The sequence below is a fragment of the Pyxicephalus adspersus genome, chromosome 1 (assembly GCF_032062135.1).
Source record: "Pyxicephalus adspersus chromosome 1, UCB_Pads_2.0, whole genome shotgun sequence".
Lineage (NCBI taxonomy): Eukaryota > Metazoa > Chordata > Amphibia > Anura > Pyxicephalidae > Pyxicephalus > Pyxicephalus adspersus.
In genome coordinates this window covers 112001521-112021081 of record NC_092858.1, presented here as the reverse complement: position 1 = coordinate 112021081, position 19561 = coordinate 112001521, and the positions used below count along the sequence as shown (strand labels likewise).

Sequence of the window (19561 nt, the reverse complement as noted above, 5' to 3'; positions counted from 1 at the left end):
CATATCTACATGTTCCATCAACAATTCTTCTTTCACATTCACTTTTAGATCACCTCTCACATAGAGACACCACCACCTTTTCGTTTGACTCTGTCTTTACAAAAGGGAGTATATCCGGAAATATCCACTGGTCAGTCATGTGAAGAGCAAAGCCAGGATTCAACAATACCAACTAAGTCATAATGCTCTTCACTCATTTAGGCTTCCAACTCTCCTATTTTGTTTGCTAGTCTTCTAGCATTGGTGAACAGGCTCTTTAAACCATGTCTGCATTTACTCACACTGTTTGCCAAATCCTTTTGTTTTTCAGTACAAAAAGTACTGCACAATCCAATGTCTGTGTGTAAGATGGGAAACTCCCTATATTTATTCATAACCCTCCCCCCAACTATCCCCAATACACCCTCCATTAGTGACTGACCCCTTTCTGATCTTTCTGCCATCCTATTTATTTACCTGTCCCAGCCCCCTCTGTTCTAGTTTAAACATCCCCCCACCATTCCCCTAAATCTTCCCCTAGCACAACACATCCCCTTCCATTTAGGTGCCAACTATTTTTGGCATATAGGTTGTACCCCAATGAAAAGTCAGCCCAGTGCTCCAAGAACCCAAACAGTTCCCTTAAGCCATGTGTTTAGCAGTTCCCTCTGCCTTTCCTGTGTGCATAGCACAGGCAATATTTCTGAAAATATACCCTTGGAGGTCCTTTTCTTCAACTTGAAACCTAGTTCTTTAAACTGATTTTTAAGGATCTTCCATATATCCTGTCATTGGTTCCAACATAGACCAAGACAGCTGGGTCATGCCCAGCCCCTCCCAGTAATTTGTCCTCTCAGTCCACCACATGCCGAACCCTGGCACCAGGGAGACAGCAAACCATTCGGTTGAAGGAATCCGGGTGACAAACTGTTTTACCAGTCCTCCTGATCATAGAATCCCTCCTGTTAGGAGTAGCAGTAAAATCTAGGCTGCCACCACTGGGTCTTCTATCTGCTCTATCTGCTCATCTTCACATAGCTTTGCAAATTTGTTAGGGTGCTCAAACACAGGGCTTGCCTTCCTTCCCCTACCACTCTAATTACAGTAGCCCATACATAAAGTGGTCTAAAAGAAAAATTAGGAATAGAGCAAATAAAAAAAGCCAGGATGACAATTTTGAGAGATTGCCAATCAATTATAATTTTTTTTATTTGTAGGGTGTTCATTTTTAACAAAGGGAAAATAACTACAACTTTCTTAAATTAGACAGTAATATTTGATAAATCAAAGACAACATTCAGTAACACAAATATAGCCAGCATGACAACCCGTTGACAACATTCACTTGAACCTGGCATGGATTTCTTCAAAGTCATTTGCTATTTGTTAGCAAATGTTTAGAATCCTGAACCAGATCCATTCCAGGTTTGCTGGATCTCCCAGCTTCACTGATGAAAGTGTATTCTCTCCAGCCTTGGAGAGTTTTAATAAATCAGGCTCATAGTCTCTGTAACTAGAACAGGCTTTAATTCTGCATAGGTATTAAAGTGGAACTACAGTTCCAATTGCAAAGTCTGCGAGCAGCCAGGTCCTTATTGCAAAAAGGGACAGGTAAACAAGGCATATTATCTTGCCTGTTTGCTATCTTCTTCGAAAAAAAAAAATAATACTGAGCTGCACACACATGATGATGTTGGGATATGTGGGGTACTGAATGAACTCCTGCTCTCGGGGAGTTATCTCATCCCAGCATACATACATATAATGGTGGCTTAAGGGGGACCTGGAGTGCTGAGAATGGCTACTGGGTCTAGAATGCACTCTGTAGTCTACATCACTTCTATTTATGTGTCACATCTTGTTCTGTATTACTACATACAGAAAAATACATGAAAAATATTTTGCACCTTCAAAGTGGTGGGTATGTTGTGTATATCATCTTTTGCAAGACACTGTATATCCCCCCAAGGTGTACAAGTATAAAAAAAAGTGAGGAAAAATAATGAAGACATTTACTTTTCTCAGTAAATGTGCCCATGGTCGTGGGGTGATGCAGATTTAGCAGAAATGAATTGTCAACCCTTCCATATGAAAGATTGCACAGAAGAAAGTGATTGTAAATAAAACCGGGCTTACTTTGCCTTCCTCTGGGTCAACTATGTCTATAGGGTTTTTATTTGGAATATGTTTATTTCCCTAGTGTTCGAACGTAATAGACGTATGTCTTTTTTCAACCTAACTATGTAACTATGTATAGGCTGAAGCCTATTTGATAATTCAGACACTAGTTCAGGCACTGTAAGACTTTTAAATTTGTCTGGACACTGCCTACTGCAATCCCCTTCACACCAGCACTTTAGTTTCAGAGAATGAAGGCCATCACAAGCAGCCAATCAAGCTTAAATACAGTGCTCCTCTAGTAACCAGAGGAAGTGACCCAATGTTAATAACCAACTTACATTGTTGTTGCAGTGGAACTCTATAGGTGAGTTAATCTGGCTGCCCTGTCTGATCTGGCAGAATTTCAGAAAGAATTTCAATGTTGGTTACACAGACAGGTCAAACAATTCCCATATACAGTATGTCCCTGTGTATTTTGCTGCTTACGTAGAGTTCAGAAATAAAACAAAAATAAAAATAAAAATAAAATTATATATATTTAATAATAAAAGAAATGTCTTTTTTGTCACCCTTCTCTTTAACATGCTCATGCCCTTTGTTCTCTGTGCCTTATGTAGTTCTGTGGCTGATTACCGCTCCTGTCAATATGTAATCTGTTTTAGCTCTGTAAAACACACTGAAAACATCATATATGATTGCAGCTAAATGTAAAGGCCTAGCGTGTGACAAATTTAAATATTTTGTTTCTGTGGCAATGCTTACTTAACAAAGAAAGGGAGAATGGTATAAAAGGTTAAATAGGAACCCCAGCTTTAAAACATTTTCAGTTATCCAAGATCCCTAAAGACAGCTTAATGCAATGTTTATATCTATAACAAAGCTGTCTTCAAAGCAGCCAGGTCAGTGAAGGAGGCTATGGCTGTATTGTCCAACTTTAGGGTAAATGTGTGTTATTTGTATAATTCCTTACTCTGAAGGAACTTAGGCTAAACACAACTTTAGATCATTGGGAGCATTGCCAGTTCACACATATGGTATTTATTATCTACAGTGACTTAAGAAGGATTGTCTTCCTGCCACTCACCTATCTACCCGCTTGATAGAGGGTATGGTGAAGAGGTTTTTACAGCTGCAATGAATTAAGGCAAAAGGAGGGAAAGAGACAAAAAGACAACATTGAGCTAGAGATGGAATGGAGACCATGTTGTGGAAGTAATGCAGAAAATATGTGTAAGGAAAAGAAGACTAGATTTGTGTTTGTTTACTCCTGTCCACATACAGGCTCACAGCAAGAAATCGAAGAGTTTAGGGTCCACATACAAAGACAAGTCACATCTACACGCACTGGCTGTTTTGTCTAATCCTAAACGCTAATTTGTTCAGATACTAAGAAAATACACAAGCATAAACTAAAAGTAAACACCAAGCTACATCTTAGAATAAGAAGCAATGCTATGTTCAAATTGGAAGTATAATTGTCATAACAGCGGAATGATCTGTAAAGATTGTGTTTGAAATTACAGTATTTTTCAATTCATATGTTTTTGGCTGGAGTATTCAACCATCTCATATCTATGATACCCTCAGACAGCCCCAGCCAACTATATTACAGTGGGTATGAAAAGCAGAAGGTATGAAAACCTTCTCCTGTATTTTCTGCTTCCCTTCTGAAAAGATAGTCCCAGAGCTCCTTGCTCATTTTCCCCTTCCTTTCTCTCTTGCCCCTACTGACATGTATTATTATACTCTAAGAGAGTAGAGACTACATTTGTAGAATGGAAAATTGTGAATTTAGCGCCAGGATGGTCAGAATATGCCTATTTAACCAACTATTTATTGTAAGTATATAACATATGAGCATCACTAAAGCTGACTTATGGGAAAACAGTAAGGGCACAAATAAAATACAAATATGAGGGCTGCTCTACTTGCCAACTGTATTTCTGCTTATTTATGCAGTTGTGAGATGTGCAAAACTTTGCCCCACAACATCACAAGGGGCCTTATCTTTTTGTCCTTGGTTTTTATAGATTCCTTCCCAACACCCGACACTATAGATTCCTTCCCAACACCTACTCTGTACCTGGACAGTGAGAGGAAAAGCAGCACTTTGACATTTACATGTCAATTTGCTGTTTTCTTTTATTTTTGCTCAGGTATTACTGAAATGTTGGATTGAAAGCTTATAATTGCCCTATTCTGTTTCCTAAGCTATCAGTTATGTCTCAAATCAAATATAACATATATGCATGCATGCATGTTTATAGATCCATTATGATAATTATATGTTCAACTGAACTAGAATATAGAGCAAGCACTGACTATCAGAGTTCCTTAATAGAGAGAAGAGGTCTGATTTTGGCAAAACTGATTTTTGCTGCAAAATACTGTATGTTTCTCCCATGACTTCATAAGGGAAATTTGCTTGAAAATTAAATATTTTTATTTACATGGTATGGGTAAATGAAGTTTAGACTTTTACTTTTCATATTTAAGTAAAATCATTATTTTGTGAAGAATAATTAGGCTATGTTTTTGCCCAGGAACTGTTTAAGAATAGCCTAAAAAGGGGTTTCATAACTCAGGAACACACACACAGGAATTATTTAAAGGCTATAACACACAGAGATGAAATATGGTAGAATAGGGCCCTGAGCAAGGTAGCAGCTTTTACCCTTAAAAATGACAATGATAAGGATTAGAACTAGCACAGAAAAAGCCTCCCAGTTTGCATTCTTTATACTAAAATGGTCTTAAAATATCAACTGCGTAAAAGTTCATACTCTCTTGTGACTGGGAACTACTACTGGAACATACTGTAGGCAACATAGATAAATATCATATATGTGTTTTTTTCTTCTTTTTTTTTTTTTTTGAATCACCCTACAGTGCAAAGTACATGCTTTTACCGTTTTTGGGTGCACCACAGGTCTGCCGCAAGGTGCTATGGGATGCCATTCGGAAAAAATGACACCAAAGTGCACAGACACATGACATGTGCAATACCAAATGGTGTGGTATTGTTAATAATAGGTGGTACTTTTTGTGCATGTAAACAGAATCACTGAAGTCTTTGAACTGTAACATGTTAATTTCAAACATATTTTATACTTAATTCTCCAGCTTTAATTAAAAGTCCCACTTTGAACAAATGGCGATCAGGTAGGTTTTTATTGCAGAAATGGACAGGCAATGTCCCTTATGCAATAACTGATCCTTCCTGACTTTTACCGCTGAGACGTCAAAGCATTTTTTGTGAGGGATACTTGTCAATCTTGGCTTGCCTTGGGCATGCTGAAAATTATTGAACCAGTTACCTCATCCCATTGGCTGGCCAGTCAAGAAGGCCAAAAATGGTGGCGCCCTGTGATAGAAAAGGGAAAGGTGAGTATCATGGGTTTAGTTTCTCTTTAACCAACATATTCCACAGGCTAAGTAATTATACCAATTTGGTCTATGCATTGCTTAGGAATCTTTGCTCTACTACTGCACAGGGTATCTGTTACTTAGTGATAGAACTACAATGGGTTAATATCAAGTAATATAAACAAGTAATGTGTAACAACATTCATTAATGTGTATTGATATGTTCTTTCATGCATTTCAATTTTTTTCAAAGAGCTTCCCCCTTCTTTTTTCAATAACAAAAATTTCTGTTTTTTTTTTTTTACATAACATAAAAAACAATCACTTATTCATAACTTAACCCAACCAATCTTAACCAACATGACCTTTTTGTTCCCGGAGGGCCTCCAAACACCAAAATTTTTAGGGTACCCAGGTGGCCTGACATTTTTTTTTTTCCCAGCAGCCAAACTGTGACTCAGGTGCCAATATCAGCCATACACAGAGTCCTCCCAGGCTAAACAGTATCTCCTATTTACCAACCCATTTTAAAACTCAGAGAACACACTTATACCATAGACAGGTTCCCCATACTTTCTAGCACCTCAAAACACTTTCTTTCCAGAAACCCTTCCTTGTCATATTGTCAAATAGCACCTGCACCTACTAGCTTCTTTTCTGCCTCTGGGCCTTTATTTCTATTATTTCCTGAAGACTATTGACAGAAACAATATAGCTGTTTTACAGATCCCATATATTATATAAATATATCCAGACTATGCTCACTAGGGGGTTGGAGAAATTATAAATTAGATAACTACACTCACACACTAAATTATAGTTACTCTGTTCTAAAATAGTCTGGAGAAAAAACTTTTTAGGAACCTAATGATCTTTTTATGGCTCTGGTAAATTTTCCATCTGGATGTTGAACATGTTGATACTAATAACTGCATCTATTTTCCAAGTATGCATTTAGAACAGATCTTTCATCAATATCCAAGGTAAGTAAAATGTATAACTATACTATGACTATATATACTCTAACTATGCTATAGAGTCAGTGGGTCACTATTGAAATAGCACACCATGCATTTTTGTGCAAGGTTTTCTGTAAAATTAGATTTGTTTCTGATCGGCTTTTAAATTCATTTTATACATACACAATGACATTGGAAACAAGAAAAGCATTTTAGAAGAAACAGAATAAGACATACTGTATTTCTCAAAATATACATATAGCGTGCATAAAAAAAAAAAAAAAACAGAGAGCATCAACGCTGCCACCGCAAACTGCCTGTGAAATAAAGAATAATGAAAGGACCTATTTAGTCCAATAGTAACCATTTTTTGCAAGTGCTTGTGAGTGGTAAAAATGGCAGGAGTTAGAATAATGCATGCTAAACTTTTAGAAAATATTTTTTGACTAATTTCTGTTATGATATTTATGAAAATGATCATTATTACAATACAATATACAAAAGATTTAGGATTTTGTTTCGTTTTCATTAGACCAAAATGACGATATAAATGGAGAGAATATATATATTATATACATATACTAAAATGATAGTATAAATACAAAAACATATATAGAAAACACAGTTTTGTGTATTTTTATAGCATCTTGGCACCTAAAAATATGATTTTGTGAACAGGCAAAACTGCCCTATGCAAGGTCATCAGGTTTTAAATTGAGGCCCCTTTTCATGCTTTCCAGATGGAGAAAAATCCATGTAGGCTTATTCAAATTGACATTTCAGCTGTGATAACAACACAGTGTTTCTGTGAATTATCATCCTTTTTTCTACTGAAACTGGGTAGTTCAGCTCTCACAGATTAAATTTAATGAACCAAAATGCATATGTATGTTTTGTTTTCTGTGTAAATTTACCTATTCACTTAGCCCCGTAAAACATTGCCTCTCTTGTAATTTGTGAACATCGAGTATAAAAAACACTGCATAGGCCTGTTCTTGTAAAGATAATATCCTAAAGGTAATAAAATATCAAAACCACAGTTAAAAAAAGAGAATCAGTTTTATCAATGTTATTTCATTATTGAATAATTATAATATTAAACTATCAAAATGTTGGGCAGTTATGTTTAATATTTACTAACTCTATTATTCTTGAAAAAAAGGTACCTTACACATATCAAGCATAGCCTGTACAGGTTGGCACACTTAAATTAAGTTCAGTTTTCTATCTATATACTGTTTTATGGGTTAATTATTGTCATTAGTGAAGTTTTACTTTATTTTGTAATTATTGTACCTAACTCACTTGAAATTTATTAAAAATCTTGATCACATTATATAATGAATTTCTCATTTGTACTGTTTGCCTAATTGTTTTTTGCGGTATCAGCAGCTCTAGCTGCCTGCCATTAAACTCTGCCATCCACGCTGAGGCAATGTAATTTAAAGCTATGGTTAAATTATGACTTTTCTGAACTGATTGTGGCAATGACGCATAACCCTAATTAAACGATCACATCCATTCTGGAGGTGCTCTCTTCTCCCCTCAAACGTTAATTACAACATAAGAGTCTTTAATGGCCTGCCTCACCTCCAGCTTCTCCAAAGAAAGGTCATGCGATTAATTTTTGTCATTAATCTTTTCCCAATGTGGACACTCTGCTGTCACTGCAGCCTATTAACCCTCTATCCCACCCTCTTCGCTCGCAGTCCCCACTACTTCCCCCCTCCCTTCCAGTTACTGAAGAAAATGAAAATATTTAAGTATCATTTTGTCAGGATGTACGGATTTGGATAGATCTAGAATGTCAGGTGCACTTTAGGATTACAGCAGGATAACGGAGGGGAATTGCTTTCCAATTTTTGCAAGGATTCTTCAGTTGTCATACTTAAATAGGAGAAAGCTGTTTGCTAAATAAGCACTTTGCATCATACACACCTATTTACAAGACACTTAAGAACTCAAAATACAAGTGAGAAAGTCCTTTCTCAAAGAAAAGATAATGTTCTTATTTAAAGGGTGGCCATATACTATTGTATTTTGTCAGGCTCAATGACTTCTCAAACATCCATATTAGTGCAAGGGCTGTAAATTCTCTGCTTAGTTCAGTCTCTTCTTAAACACTCTATGCAAAGCATGCCTAAAAATCTCAAATAATGAGAAATGTTATTCTAAGTAAGTACTGATTGGTACTTGAGTGCTAACCACATGCCATACCATAAAGAAAATCATGGCTAGACAAAAAAAATCAAAAAATTAGGACTGAACACTATGTATGCAAAAAAGCCAGATTAGGTTAAATGTTGTTGATAAAATTATACTGTCATTTTTATAGGATTATATATATATATATATATTACAGTACAATGATTATACCACAGTGGCATTAACATTAGTGTTCAAATACTACCTAGTTCATAATAACAGCATTTTCAGCAAAACAGGAACACAGAAACACAGACTACTATGGTGTGATTTTTGGTGAACATATAGTTTTCTGTCTAAATGGATATGATCTTAAAATTAATGTATTTAGGGTTACCATGTGATAAACATGCATTATAGATAATCAATTCTGTGATTTGTACCTAAGTATTTATATTCCTCTGCTTTAGTATCACTAGTACACTGATTTTTGGTTCAAAACTGTCAAATAAATCATATTTGTGAAAATGTATTTGTAAAAAAAACCTTCTTTAGTATTTGATAATCTTATAGGAGATCAAAGAAATCCCAAGGGGCTTAACATACATGAAATGGTCTATTGTGACAACATAGATTTCATATATAATTTCAGTATTCTTTCTCAGAGAACTATAGAGTATAGAGTAGAATTTTAAAACATGAGGTTGCTCATGCACAAAGCAATGAATTTACCACCAGCTCTAAGTCAAATTGTGTTTTTACAGAATTTACCACTTTAGGTAAAAGAAAAGAAACTGAAAAACGAGGGAAAGTTTTCATTGTTGTGCCTCAGAGGCTAGCACTCCTGCCTTTGCAGCGCTAGCTCCCAGGTGTGATCTTGACAGGACGCTATCTGCATGGAGATTGTAGGTTCTCCCCGTGTTTGCATGGGTTTTCCTCTGAGTACTCTGGTTTGTTCCCACTTTCTAAAAAACATGCAGTGAGGTTAATTGGCTTTCCCCTAAAATTGACCTTAGACTGTATTAAAGACATATGACTGAGGTAGAACATTAGATTGTGAGCCCCTGAGGGACAGCTAGTGATATGACTATGGACTTTGTAAAGCGCTGCTCGATATGTTGGCACTATATAAATACTGTGTAATAATAATAATAATAAACGAGTAAGCAATCCACCAAATTAATAATAAAATTACTTTTAAATATACCTGGCAAAAACATCTGCCATCAGAAGCCACACCAAAGTGGGTTACAAAGCAGTACCAACGCTCACCTCCTTCACAGCAACATCAATGCAAGCCCACACCCCTTAGAGACAAGGACATCACGGACATCACATCCTCATCACAGAACTCAGCCTAATAATTAATAACCATTAGGAACAATAAGGCTAATGCCGGCCACAGCCGGACTCAGTGTGCCGCTTTTCTACTTTAATGAAAACAATGATTTGACTTTGAAGAAAGTGACTTTTTTAAGTGAAAGCTAGATCCACACTCCCCCACACACTCCTTCACCCCCACCCCCCCTTGCTCCTTTTTTTTCTTTTCTTTTAATACTCTGCATTCTATCATGCAAATCCCCTTTCAAATTATGAGCGTATTAGAGCCATCAGCAGTAATGTCACCGACACAAAATGAGAACTGGGACTTAAGCACCTAACGAACAATGAAATGTGTGAGCCCTGGGACAGGACAATTAAGCACTGGGCTTAGCCAGCGATGGAAATTTATTGCCATCAAATCCATATTTCTATTTTCCCCCTGAACAGTAACCTATTTGAATATGATTAAAGGTTTTCATTAGAGGCAGGAGCGAGGCCCACGACTCTTTTTCCTGTTAGCTCACAAACACCGTGAAATACCAGCTAGTTTGGGCAGCCATTGGGACGTCCTGCAACCGTATAAGAGTGAGCAGAAACCAGTATTCTTTAAAGGGTTACACCACTGAAATTGGGTATATTACTTATAGGTAATAAAATATTTAACAAGGTTACTCCACCCTAGCTGCTAATTGTATGCCCTGCCAGCATTGTTGTTTTAGATATATATATATATATATATATATATATATATATTTGGTAATAAATTTTAAGTGGACCTATCACCCTAATTTTTACTTTATATAGAAGGGTAGATAACCCTTCTACATAAAGTGTAAAACGTGTTTTGTTTTTTGCTTTTTCTTTCTTTCCATTTAGGGCTATTTCTTCTAGACTAAGCCCCTCTGTCATGGACGTAAAGATAGGATGAGGGTGCAGAACACCCTGGGAAAGTACGTCCTGAATCCCAGGAGGCTTGCGTAGATCAGTCATTGAATGAAAGCCGATTGCCGATCAGCTCTTTTATTTTTACAAATACAGCAGGCTATGTCACCCAATCTCACGCCTGGGCAGTGCGAAATCGGGTGACGTAGCCAGAAGACACAAGAAAAAGGAAAAAAAAATCTGGTGCCTGGCGCTTCCTCAGCACCAGGGCAAAGCAAGGAACCAGGACAACACCACATCCAGAGGGATCAAGGGATCTGCGGAAGTAAAGTTGACTTTTTTTTTTAGGTTTTTACTTTAGTTTCGCATTAAGTAACGAGATAAGGAAAGGCTGGAATAAAGGTCTCAACGTCATCTTAACTTTATTGCTGTTCCCACTGCTATATTAGAGCAAATACCCAAAAACTGAAAATAACTATTTCACATACCTAATTATTTACTTATGGAGCAGGCAGATATAAGAACTTAGATTGAAGGGCAATGACTCTATAAAGACAGGTTAAAAAGGTCTTCTTTGGTGTTTGGAGGGCTTTTCCATTCCATGTATGGGACAGTAGGTACACACAAGGGAGAAAAAGGGTGGATTTTACATCAAGAAGTAACACACTAATTTTATGGGGCTATAATGGCAGATGCTCTTGTATCCTGAGATAAGCATAAAGCTACTGACACAAATTAGAATGGCTGATATGAGAGTGATAGAGTAAGTCTCTATGAGTCAGCAAAGTAGTCTACACTCTTTTAGAGCCAGCTGTATTAAAAGTGGGCCCAACCTAAAATACAATTTTAGAGGTATAACAAAGAACTACTGGTGTAAAACACATTCTTTTTGTTTCGCTTTTTATTAATTGTTGTACATTTTAGGGTGCAACTCAAATCAAGTGAGTCATACTGTTACTCTATCAAAATGATGACATATTTGATTGCATACCTACATTCTATAACATGTTGTAAAGAAAACAAAATAGGCTGTAGCCAAGCCATGCTTATTTTTACCATATATGAAATGTATTATCAATATGAAAAATATTTATTAGATTTTTAATCATTAAATATTTCATTAAATTGATACATAATACTTAACTTTAAGTAACTCCATTTCTAAACTTTAAATACATTTTATATTGAGGAAGAGAAGAAGTTAAACAATATATAATAAATTCTATTCCAGTTCATCTTCCTCCTGTTCACCCTCCTCCTCTAGGCTCCTAACGAAACGGAACTGCTGCCAGATGAAATATATTACTATTAAATACTTAATTCTTCTAGTGTGCTGAAAGCAGGCAGAATGAATATGATTATTAAAGAAAATTACTTTGGCTGATCAGATATTCCTGCATACTAATTCCTGACCCCTCTCTTCCTAGACGGCATGTATCTCATCCCTCAGAGACCAGGCCAGATAGAATTCCATCACAAATAGCTGATTACTGGAGCTCTCTGTGGGAATCACATCTCCACTCTGGTGTCCTTGCCTCAGGGTGCAGGAAGCTGCCAGGACAGCCCCAATTTGAGTACCAGTTACTTTTTTTTTCTTTTTGGTGAGATTTCGTTTTGTAGCATACACTACATTCAAAGATTAAACAGATGAAAAAGAACTGTTTAAAGATAATCTTCATTATTATTTAAAAAAAAATAAAAGCAAATTTTTTTTGAGAGTTATAAAATAATTTATCGTTCTTAGCAAAATTTTTACTAAAAATGTAATCTGTACTGTATGGATATACACTGTATGTGCAGAAAAATTATTTTGGCTTGATTATGGTAAACATATAACTGTTACAAACATTAGAAACAAAAGCTTGCAAGTAAAAAGGTAATGAACTGCAAGGTATACAGTATGTATACAGGTTTTATGTATAGATCTCTGATAAAATTCACATCTGAAGTATAGAAAAAATTACTTATTGAAAAAAGTCATTTTGGGGTCTGTTTGTAAAGCAATGATTCTGACATTTACTGAAACATTCCCTGATGGAGAAACAATTACTGCCATTGAAACACATGGACCTGGGTAATTCTCTACCACGAGTGTTTCAGTGAAGGTCAGATTGACTGCTGAGTTTAACTTTTTTTTCAACCTTGATTTACACATTTTAAATTAAATAATACTTTATTTGATTACAAATACTAAAATCTTTATGAATGTTGTGCAAATTTTGTGAAAAAACACAGATGAACAGAACTCTAAATGTTAGCTGGTTACTGCAATATGTTACCTGTATATTGATGCAAAAATATTGTGGAGTATAAATTACCTAATGCAAGTTTTAGCATATATCTATAAGTTTTATCATCAGAAAGTTTTCTTCAGTTAGATCAGTCACTGCTACACTTGAGCTGGCAATCTAATTTTCATACTTGTTTCAAACTACTGGGCACATGTGTAAATTCAGTGAGATGAAGACTGAAGATTTATTTCCTTTTATCCGGGCAAATATTAAAAAAATCTAGCATAACCTCCCACAGGTTTTCTTTTTTACCTGAAAAGCTTAATTATTAGGGCCCTCCTAGCTTCAACATTCTTTTATTGCTGTATAACATCATCTGCTGATATCAGGCTTGCTCTCTATTTTAGGTTACTTCAAAATACTGTATATGTTCAAAAGTAAACAAAAAGTGGAAGCGAAGCCTATGCAATATATGTGAAGTATGTATGTAGTGTTTCACCTCCTAATTAATATTCTCAATATGTAGAAACAATTTCTACTATATTGTGGGGCTATTTGGGACCATATAGATTCAGTCTGATATTTGACATCAAGTTTATAATTGGGAGTTAAACATACAACAACTGAATTATTGTGTTGATTTTTTCATATATGTTTTTCTTATTCAAAGTTAATCTTTAATGTTGGTATGAAAATTGTTCAATAGATCTACAAAAACATTTACTACAATTTTATACATTTTATATGGTTTTCTAATAGCTGCAACATGCCACAATATAGTGCAAACTGTTTTCACTGATTATTTTTGTCACAGTATATTATAAAAGGTATCACCTGAAATATATATGTGCTTCCTAGACTAATTTATGACTGCCAGGAATAAACAGGGAGGATGTACATCTAAAGGGATTACTGTTTTCTTACAATATAAAACGTTTCTTACCTGTTTCTCCTGCGTTTTCCTCACATGTTTTTAAACACTTAACTGTGTATCTCTACAGAACTCCTTCTTATTTTATGGAGTCGAGGAAAGGTATGCAGTGTGACAGCAGGAACATGGGCAGTTGGCAGAGCTGACAAGCCTGGCCAGAAAATGCTACTATTTCATACTTACCTAAAAAGAAGAAAAATTATTTGAACTAACCTTATCCCAACTATCCTTTTGTGGTTTGTATGCAAGGAAGGCCAACATCCTGTGAAAAGACCTTGCAATAAACTGCAGTGCCTTCTGAGATTTTTCCTGCTCTGCATTCCACAATTTACTTGTATTCTATATTAAACAATATCAATTGAGAAAATAACACCCACAACCTGTTTTTAGCAATAATGTGTAGCCACACACAACACTAGTTTAATCCTATAAGATTTTAAAATAACTTAAAACTTAAAAATTTCTCTAATGGCCAGGAAGAAGGGTTGCCACTATTTTTATATCAAAACATTCAGCTGTATTTGAAATCTTGTAAAAAAATGTTAGCCACTGTAATATTATTCATGATCTACAAAGTTTGGCACACTTTGCTAACCTTCCACAGTTTAATAATGACTAAACATCCTGAGTATGTCAGCAACCCATCACCAACTTGCAGTCTGTTGTAATTGTGGTTTTGCCTGCTCACACTCAGCATATAACCATCATTCCCAGAATTCCTTGTATATAGACAGAGGGAAATATCTAAAAATACCTTTTTAAAAAAACATGTAGAGCTCCAATTTATCTGCCCTGAGAGCAGTGTCTGAGAGTGTCAGTAAGCATGGTAGACAAAATAATTATAGCTTGTACATGCTAATTTACAGCTTTAGGCTGGCATAGTCAACCGGCTTCTCTCAATGGGGGTTCAAGCAGCATGTCACAGGACTCAAGTGTCTTTTCATGTAGTGTGTTCCAGTGTATCACCTTGTCACAATTCATTGTCCAACAGACTTCATAAACATGATATCCAAATGAGTATTCCATCAAACGGTATCCACATTTTCCTTTTCAAATATCAAATAAATGCACTAAACAAGTTGAGTAGGTGATTTCAACCTAATAAAAAACATTTCCCTAGCAGGTATTGTAAAATGCATGCAATATAAATAGATTGTAAAGTAAAAGTGAAAAAAATTCTCTTTTATGGCTTTAAAAAATGTAGCAAGGACAGAAACATTACTGATCCTTCTTTAACTTAAGTGTGTTCCTACCTTACTCTGCCTTTACTGCACTGATCTAAAGGCTGATTGGAAAAAATTGAAGAAGCAGCATACTAGAAAATGGCCTGTTTTTTTCAGAAAGAATTACAAAAAAAGAGAGTTCATTTTCAGGGCCCTACTCAGCCCTACAGCACAACTAAAATTATAATATCATAAATCAAAGCCCACCCTTTATATACAATGCACACATATGTCACAGCCCTTATATATGAAACGACACCATCACAAGATACCCATTTTATTGTTTAATTTCAAGACACATAAAATAGTGTTTTATTTGTGAAAGAATATTGTCAGAGAGGCTAGTGACTTTGGTATCAATATACACTCCCCAATTGAATGAAAAGGGTTTTCTCTGGGGAGTCATGGAGAAATTTGCTGAGGGCCTACTTGTATGTGGACAAGACTTCCGGTCCTTGTTCTGGATACGTCTGGTGCTCCCCACTTTCAAACTCAGGGCTCTGGCCATTTAAAATGCTGTCTCCAACATCAACTTTATAATGTTTGGCATGTACTTAATCTCTCTGGCAGGGATTAAAGCTTTTACTACCATCCACCCCGGATGTATTCCAGAATAGGCATACAGACCTGACAGAGGCCTGACAATGCTTCATTTTCTAATCATGTTCTGGTTCTGTTGACATCTCTAATCTCTAAGTTATCTCTAACCTATGCATCCACTCACTAGGTCTTGGCAATGGAAACTGAATGAGTTTTTCCTCTCAGATCGGGTAGTAGTTTCGAACCTTACTTAGTAGTTGCAACATTACTTGAAAACGAACAACACACCAGATTGTTCCCCACAGTATTGTGGGTAACACACAAAATGTTGATGAAAGGCCTACTCATTTAGCATTGAGCTAGGCCTAAAAAGGCTAGACAAGCAGAAATCTCCTCCACCCTAAAGCATAGATAAAACGATAGGGATGAAGTTGACATTGATGAGACAAAAATTAGCATTCTTATGTTTCCGAAAGATGAAGGCCGCTTTAGTTAGATGTCACAGGCCATACAATGAGTACGGTGATAAATGTAGGAAAGAGGCTGAGAGGGCTGCGAGCATGTGCACACGTTCCTTTCCTTTCCTCCCCTACTGGGCTGGCTGGGATATATTTAGTAAAAGACACTGCAGCCAAATTTAGAGACTACTACATCTCTATATTATCTTAACCAGATAAAGAGGTACCTCCAAAACATGAACCTCCCCACTCCCTCTGAATCAGATAGGCTTAGGCTAGAAATCCCAAATATGCAGACAAAAACAAGAAAAGCACCTGGCCCAGACAGCCTTTCACTCCCTTATTATAAGGCTTCTGCATAGACCCTAGCACCCTATTTTGTAACAGCCTTCAATTCTTTGACCTAAGATGGGGTGTTACCCAGGCACTCGCACAGAGCCCTTTTCATGGTCATTCCTAAGACCGTAAAGATTGTGACCGAGAAAGATCCGCGAACACCAGCTACAGACCCATCTTTCTGCTAAACCAGGATCTGAAACTGTTCACTAAAAGTTAAATCAATAGAATACATACATACATATACATAGGTTTGTCCACTTCCATCAAGTGGGCTTCATGCCATCAAGGGAGGCAAGGGACAACACCTCTCAGACCAATAATTGGATACATTCTGACATCTCATTGGAGAGGCCATCCATGTTTCTTTCCACAGATACAGAAAAAGCCTTTAATAGAGTGGAACTTTGGGAACCATGGGGTTAGGAGATAATATGATGCAATGGATATCGGCGATATACTCAAATCTTTCGGAGTCTGTGCCAGTGAGTGGAGAGGTTTCTGAACCCTTTCCTAATACTAACTACACCAGACAGGGATTTTCCTTGTCTCTCTTTTTTATCCTGACTTTGGTACCTTTGCTTATTGCAGTGCGCTCACATTCGGACATATCAGGCCTTCTATTGGGGGGTGCAGAGCAGAAGGTGGAGGCCTACACTGGCGACCTGCTGTTCATCATGACCAATCCCATGATCTCTCTCCCCAAATATGCTCCAGACAAATAGGTAATATGGTGCTTTTTGAAATTTAAAAATTAACTATTCCAAATCGACAGCCCTTAATATCCCCCCACCCCAACCATTGTGTGCCAAATTTACTTTCTCCTTTCCCTTTAAATTGGAAAAAATGCAATTAAATACTTGGGAACCCACTTTCCTGCTGCTCTCTCAGTTCTTTACATTAAATTTCTAAAAAAAACCTGGAGGGGTGGTCTTAACCTGCTTTCTCATGGTTTGGCCGCATCCATGTTAATAAAAAAAATGTCCTCCCACAGATTTTATATTTGTTACAGGCCTTACTGATTCTCATACCCTCCTCTTACTTTAAAACCCTGCACTCCTGTATGTTTCGGTTTATTTGGGGCAAAAAGGGCCACCGCCTTTATCATAGCCTGTTGTTATGGACTAAAAGAGGGGGAGGGCTGGGCCTAACCTTTTCCTGTAATAAATTGCATCCCACATGGTAAAGGTACTGCACTGATTCAGACATGCCCAAAATAAGCAATGGGTGAACATTTAGCAATCATTTAGTTTAACTCCACCCACATCCATTCCATGGTTGCCCACTATGACAAAATCAGTTTTTAGGGCTCATCCACTAAAATACGCTACCTGGAAGGCATGTAAAAAACCTACATTCCAACTAAAGGTCACTTTATACAGCAAGGTCAATGAGTTTCTCAAGAGATGTTAATGGCTGCCCCCTCAGAATACAAGTTGGATTTCTGGAGATCGACATAACTCCTACATTTTCTCCACTCACTCCCCTCAGAATCGTGCAGTAGCCGCACTTAAACAATCTTCGAAAAAGTTTATAGTGGCTAGGTTCTACCCGGCACTCATTGTCGTCTCAATATTCTGAGCTGAATTCTACTCCTGGAGATTACTCGCCCTCATATCTTAAGGCTTGGGAAGAGGAGTTGGGACATTTTCTAAATGCAGAGCAATAAACTAAGATATTTAGCCTGATCTATAAATCCTCAATCAGTTGGAAATATCAAAAAACGAATTATAAGATTTTGACCCAGTGGTATAGGACTCCCAGAAAACCTCATAGCCTTTTTCCATTTGTATCTAATATTTGCTGGTAGTACAGAAGAGAGAAGGGCAGTATGTTACACATATTCTGGTCATGACCTTTAATCTGCTCTTTCTGGGATCAGGTACATTCCCTCATTCGAAAACTCACAACACATTCTATATCATCTGACCTAGGTTTCTTTTTATTACACCATAAACCTGTATCCCAAGTTTCTGAAAATCCACCACCACACCACAACCATACTGTTGGATTATGGTTACATAGGGTGAATGGTGATGGAAGACCTTACAGCTAGTGCCTGAGGCTCCACTGACAAATGTAATGCTATTTGGGGTAGGTGGTTGTACTATAGAGAAACACTGGAGTTTATGTGCCACCTGGACCCTACCTGGTCTTGATCTGTATGTTATATGTCAGCACTTTGTACTTGAACTTTGGTATTGTTCCACCAGCAGCGTTGTATAGCCTTACTCATATACCTTTTGTTCCCAGGTAATGTGCACATGCAATTTTCTCATAACCCATATTTTTCCCTTTAAGACTCCTATTGGAATGTTTATTTCGTTCCCCGATGTTTCCTTGTTGTTTTTGTCTATGTTTATCTGGTTCATTTTTGTATATTGTTTATTTTAAAAAAAATTAAGAATGTTTAAAAAAAAAAGGGATCACACAAAACAAATGTAATTCCTCCATCACAAATGATTTTCTGCACGCAGAATTTCTCACAGAGTTTTCTCACTTAAAAGCAGACAGTATTTAAAAATCTTTTACAAAATCCAATCACGTAGGTTCTCCCACATTGTCTTATCTTCTCCAGATTTGAAGAACCTCACTTACCTTGACAACTTGCCATTTCACCTTTCTGATCACAATCTTATCACCTTCAACCTATCTAATTCTTGCCTCCCTTTGCCACATCCCAGACCTGGTCAATGGCAGAGAGATATCCGTAGCCTTGACCACAACCTATTCTCAAACTGTCTTACGTCCCAAACCCCCACCTCCACTCCACTAATATCTCCAGATGAAGCTGCCACTCAGTTCAACCACATTCTATCTTTGGCTCTGAATAGAGTTCTCCCTGTCACCTTCAGCTACCCTACCAACCCCCGACCAGCAGGAGATTTTCAAAGCACTGGAGCAAGGGGTGAAGAAATCGCAGGGTTAATTAACCTACAGTACTCTGGTGTGACACTAGCACTAAGAGTTTGGTGGATTCTCTTTTCAAAGGGTCCTTGCTAGTATTTCATTCATTAACAGCAATGCATATGTATTGATTGACTTTTTTTTTTTGCTTTTATTCAGA

At 36.8% G+C, this 19561-nt stretch overlaps 1 long non-coding RNA gene across 1 annotated transcript in view; it reads left to right on the top strand.

Moving 5' to 3' along the window:
* LOC140322366 (uncharacterized) overlaps positions 1–14301 on the top strand; it is a 74875-nt gene extending 60574 nt beyond the window's left edge. Inside the window, exon 3 of the long non-coding RNA XR_011919196.1 lies at positions 14008–14301. This is a non-coding gene — a long non-coding RNA (uncharacterized lncRNA). The remainder of the gene's footprint in view (positions 1–14007) is intronic.
* Positions 14302–19561: the final 5260 nt, after the last annotated feature.